This window comes from Salmo trutta, chromosome 10 (genome assembly GCF_901001165.1).
Source record: "Salmo trutta chromosome 10, fSalTru1.1, whole genome shotgun sequence".
NCBI lineage: Eukaryota > Metazoa > Chordata > Actinopteri > Salmoniformes > Salmonidae > Salmo > Salmo trutta.
Window position 1 is genome coordinate 198,018 of NC_042966.1, and position 6,045 is coordinate 204,062.

The following is a 6,045-nucleotide window of genomic DNA, read 5'->3' on the forward strand; positions in this document are numbered from 1 at the left end:
CCTGGTGGCCAACTACAAGAAATGTCTGACCTCTGTGATTGCCAACAAGGGTTTTGCCACCAAGTACTAAGTTATGTTTTGCAGAGGGGTCAAATATTTATTTCCCTCATTAAAATGCAAATCAATTTATAACATTTTTGACATGCGGTTTTCTGGATTTTGTTGTTGTTATTCTGTCTCTTACTGTTCAAATAAACCTACCATTAAAATTATAGACTGATCATTTCTTTGTCAGTGGGCAAACGTACAAAATCAGCAGGGGATCAAATACTTTTTTCCCTCACTGTAAATAAGAACATCTAAAAACAAACTACTTATGGAGGGGAAAAAACATTGTCTCAGTATTGTGGAGTGTTTGTGGTCTGTGACAAAGTCTGAAAAGCTCATTTGAATCTCATGGATTTTTCTTAAATCTCTGCATGGTTGCTTCTTTCACTAACTTTTTATACTAAAGTTATATAGCTGTACAGTGTTATAGTTGTTCTCTCTCATGCACACGTCTTTAAAACATTAGGCTAACTGAGACTACAGATGACCATGGTTGAAAAACATGGCCTAATTTCATTACACTGATTCAAACCACAACCTATAGTTGTCCCTTGGATATATGTGGGAGAAAATACTTTTCCAACAATGTTAAGTCACTATAAGTGTCCTTAACCCTGATCTCTGAGATCCCAAAATGAATTGCTTGAATGAAAGAGAGATTTAGAGGGGTGCAAACAGACCTAATGGGTTGCAGGGAGGGAGTGAGAAAAGGACGGTTGGAATTCTGTTGTGCTCTGACTCCCGTTTTCAGGATTCAGGAAGCTATTGCTTCCATTACCATTAAGGGAGCAGTGTTCAGAGCGGGCTGGGAGGAATGGAGATGCCGCAGTCGCTCACTCTGTCCTCATGCCAGTCAGCCACGTTTAAAGGGTTATATACTCCCTCTCAACCAACAGAATGCAAGACTGAACGCATAGTGTCTTAATGTGTTGATACACCTTGGCTTACTCCACATTCTGTTGTTATAGCCTGAATTCAAAATTGATTGAAAAAAAATTAAATCCTCACCCATCTACACGCAATACCCCATAATGACAAAGTGAAAACATGTTTTAGAAATTGTTGCAAATGTATTGATATTTAAATGAGATTTCTGTATTTAATTAAGTATTCACACCCTGAGTCAGTACTTTGTAGAAGCACCTTTGGTGGGGATGACAGCGCTGAGTCATCTTGGGTCTGGATTTTGTGATTTTTTTCTCCCATTTTATGTACAGATTTTCTCAAGCTCTGTCAAATTCTTGTTATGAAGCCATTCCAGCATTGCTTTGGCTGTTTACGCTGGGCGTCATTGTCCTGTTAGAATGTAAATCTTTACCCCAGTTTAAGGTAGTTTGCACTCTGAAGCAGATTCTCATCAAAGATTTGACTGTATTTGGCTCCAATCATTGTTTTTCTCTCCTTACCAGTCTCCCAGTCCCTGCCCCTGAAAAGCATCCCCATAGCATGATGCTGCCACCACCATGCTTCACGGTAGGGATGGTGTTAGATGGGTGATGAGCTGTGCCTGGTTTTCTCAAGACACAGCGCCTTACATTCAGGCTAAAGAGTTACATTTCTGTCTCATCAGACCACAGAATCTGCATTTTGATCTCAGTTTTTCATGTGCCTTTTTTGTCAATTCCAGGCATGCTGTCATGTGCCTTTTCTCAGGATTGGCTTCCGTCTGGCCACTCTCCCATAAAGCCCAGATTGGTCAAGTGCTGTAGAGACCATTATCCTCTGGCAGGTTTTCCCATCTCATCCAAGGAACTTCGTAGTTCTGTCAGAGTGGTCACTGGGTTCTTGGTCACATCCTTGACCAAGGTCCTTCTTGCCTGGTTGCTCAGTTTGGTCAGAAGGCCAGCTCTAGGCAGAGTCTGGATAGTTCTGTATTTTTTACAGTTCCCAGTGACGGAGCCCATAGTGCTCTTGGAAACTTTCAATACTCTAGATTTTTTTTTATACCCTTTCCCAGATACAGTGCATTCGGAAAGTATTCAGACCCCTTGACTTTTTCCACATTTTGTTACGTTACAACCTTATTCTAAAATGTATTAACCTTATTAACCTTATTCTAAAATGTATTTTCCCACTCATCTATCCCCATAATGATGAAGCAAAAACAGGTTTTTAGAAATGTTTGTAAACAAATAAGTAAAAAGCCTAGAGTCTTCTTGGGTTTCTCCCATTCTTCTCTGCAGAACCATCGGGTTCTTGGTCACCTCCCTGACCAAGGCCCTTCTCCCATGATTGCTCAGTTTGGCTGGGCGGTCAGCTCTAGGAAGAGTCTTGGTGGTTCCAAACTTCTTCCATTTAAGAATGATGGAGCCCACTGTGTTCTTGGGGACCTTCATTGCTGCAGAAATGTTTTGGTTTACCCTTCCCCAGATCTGTGCCTCGACACAATCCGGTCTCGGAGCTCTACAGACAACTCCTTCGACCTCATGGCTTGTTTATGATCTGACATGCACTGTCAACTGTGGAACCTTATACAGTGTAGACAGGTGTGTGCCTTTCCAACCAATTGAATTTATTGTACTACAGGTGGACTCGAATCAAGTTTTAGAAACATCTCAGGGATGATCAATGGAAATAGGATGCACCTGAGCTCAATTTTGAGTCTCATAGCAAAAGGTCTGAATACTTATGTAAACAAGGTATTTATGTTTATCAATTAATAAATGTGCAAAAAATTATATAATCCTGTTTTCACTTTTACATTATAGGGTATTGTGTGTAGATTGATGTGTAGATTGATGATTTTTATTTATTTAATCCATTTTAGAATAAGGCTATAACGTAACAAAATGTGGAAATTGTCAAGGGGTCTGAATACTTTCCGAATGCACTGTATATTTGTATTTGTATTTATTATAGATCCCGATTTAGCTCCTGGTGTCTGGCAAAATGAAGGCAGTTATACAATTTAAAAGCATTACAATACATTCATTACAGAATTCACAACACACTGTGTGCCCTCAGGCCCATACTCCACTACCACAAATCTACAATGCAAAATCCATGTGTACGTGTGTGTATCATGTTTCATGAGCTGAAATAAAAGATTCCAGAAATGTTCCATACACGCAAAAAGCTTATTTCTCTCAAATTGTGTGCACAAATTTGTTTACATAGTGAGCATTTTTCCTTTGCCAAGATTATCCATCCACCTGACAGGGGTGGCATATCAAGAAGCTGATCAAACGTCATGAAACATATAAGAAGCCAGGAATGGTATTTATAGCGGATTTTGAAAAGGCATTTGATAAAGTAAGACTGGATTTTATTTATAAATGCCTGGATTTTTTCAATTTCGGTAATTCTCTTATAAAATGGGTAAAAAAATAATGTATAGCAACCCCAGGTGTAAAATAGTAAATAACGGTTACTTCTCAGAGAGTTTTGAATTGTCAAGAGGAGTTAAACAAGGGTGTCCGCTGTCACCATATCTATTCGTTATGGCCATTGAAATGCTAGCTATTCAAATCAGATCCAATAACAACATTAGAGGATTATAAATCCAAGGCTTAAAAACAAAGATGTCCATGTATGCCGATGACTCAAGTTTTATGTTAAGTCCGCAAGCTAGATCCCTGCAATGTCTCATTAAAGATCTAGATAACTTTTCTGTACTCTCTGAACTAAAAACCTAATTATGATAAGTGTACAATATTACGTATTGGATCCTTAAAAAATACAACTTTTACATTACCCTGCAGCTTACCTAGAAAATGGGCTGATGGTGAAATAGACATACTCGGTATTCATATCACAAAAGATATAAATAAGCTCTCCACAATGAATTTCAATAGAAAACTTGTAAAAATAGACAAGATCCTGCCACCACGGAGAGGTAAATACCTGTCTATTTATGGAAAAATTGCCTCCTTAGTCATATCTCAGTTTACTCACTTACTTATGGCGCTGCCTACTCCTGATGATTCGTTTTTCAAATCATATGAGCAAAAAAATTGTTCACTTTATCTGGGACGCTAAACCAGACAAAATAAAACGAGCCTATCTATATAATGAATATGAATTGGGTGGGTTGAGATGATTAAATATAAAAGCACTAAACCTCTCTCTAAAATCTTCACTCATTCAAAAGTTGTATTTGTATCCTAAATGGTTCTCATGTAGATTAATAAGACAAGCTCATCCATTGTTTAAAAATGGCCTTTTGCCTTTGTGCAGATTGTCATGTCTCATTTTCGATTAATTGAAAATTATACTTTTTTCAAAGTTTTTGTATTTTTCAAACAAGCATTGCAGAGCTGGCTACAATTTCAATTTCATCCCCCTGAAAAGATAGAACAAATATTACAACAAACATTATGGCTGAACTCAAATGTGCTGGTTGATAAAATACCTGTATTTATGGGAAATATGTTTGAAAAGGTATTTTGTTCTTAAATTATATTGTGATGGTAGAGTTATGTCCTTTATGGAGTTGTACGGGAAGGTCTGCTCAATCCAAGAGTACAACCAATTGATTACAGCATTGCCCCAAAAATGAAGGAGGCGGGTAGCAGCGGAAGGAGGTTGGGAAATGGTCTGTCTGCCCAATATAAAGGATCAAAACTGGCGGAGGAATAAAAATAGCATAAATAGGAAAGTATAGCAGTTTCATTTGAGGACCAGGATGTTGACAACTGTGCCATACAGACTGCAAAATACAGATTTTTGATGTACCGATTCCTAGGTACAGGGTGTATGAGTTGATATATAAAACAACGCAAGATTCAAGACTTCGTGCTTTTCAGCTAAAATTATTATATAGAATTCTTGCCACCAACAAAATGTTGAATATTTGGGGCATAAAATCATCAAAGCTCTGCAGATTTTGTTGTGAGGATACAGAATCAATAGACCATTTATTTCGGTATTGCCCTCAGGTAGCCTGTTTCTGGTCTCAGGTTCAGGAATGGCGGAAAATGCATAGCATTGATCTAAAATTGACCCTAGAAATAGTACTGTTAGGAGAAGCTGAGGGTTGGTATGTGGAATTGGAGACAAGTGGGAGTGGATTTGCTGTGTGTGAGAGAGAGACGGTCAAAAGATAAAGGAGAAAAAAAGTCCAAATTAAACATAATAAAAGTACATTTGAATGACACTAAGTGGCAGTGTTTTTACAACTAATGCCGGTTTGCCTGAGGCTGATGCCGTGCAGGTGTTTGTACACATGCATATACACACACTCTCATTCAAATAAACATACAAAAACACACACATACATGTAATAGTGCCTGACATGCACACAAACATATACAGTTGGCATTGCTGTTATGATTTCAGTTGTCCTTGATGTCCTTTGTTTCAAAAATATATATATATTTTTTGCATTGTTGTTTGCTGTTTTCTTCTGTCTTTTCCTTTTTTGTCTTTAGTTCATTCTCTTGGTTGTTGGTGCATTGGGGGGTTATTGGGGGTGGGGAATGGAATTAGTATTTTTTTATTTAGTTTCTTCCGGGGGGGGACTGTGGGAGGTTCTCGAATGGTTGAGGGACAGCTATTGGGGAACTGTGGGGGGATCTTGGAGGGTTCGGGTTTCACAAGATTGTGATCATGAAAAAGGAAACTATGACATATATTTTATATCACTATCATGCACACGCACCTTCACACATAAGGATGGCTCTGTTGCGGAAAGACTGATACATGTTTGATAGTGTCTGTAAACGGTGCGTAACTGGCTGCAGGGAAGTCAGGCGCAGGAGAGCAGAAATGGGTAACAACTGGAGCACTTTAATAATGCAAAAAAACAAGCTGCACCCAGAACATTTTTACATTTTTTTTTTACATTTTAGTCATTTAGCAGACGCGCTTATCCAGAGCGACTTACAGTAGTGAATGCATACATTTCATTCATTTTTTCCCCCGTACTGGCTCCCCGTGGGAATCGAACCCACAATCCTGGTGTTGCAAACACCATGCTCTACCAACTGAGCTACAGGGAAGGCAGAACAACAAAATACGGGTAAAATAACCCGTCGCAAAACCAGTCAGAAGTGCACA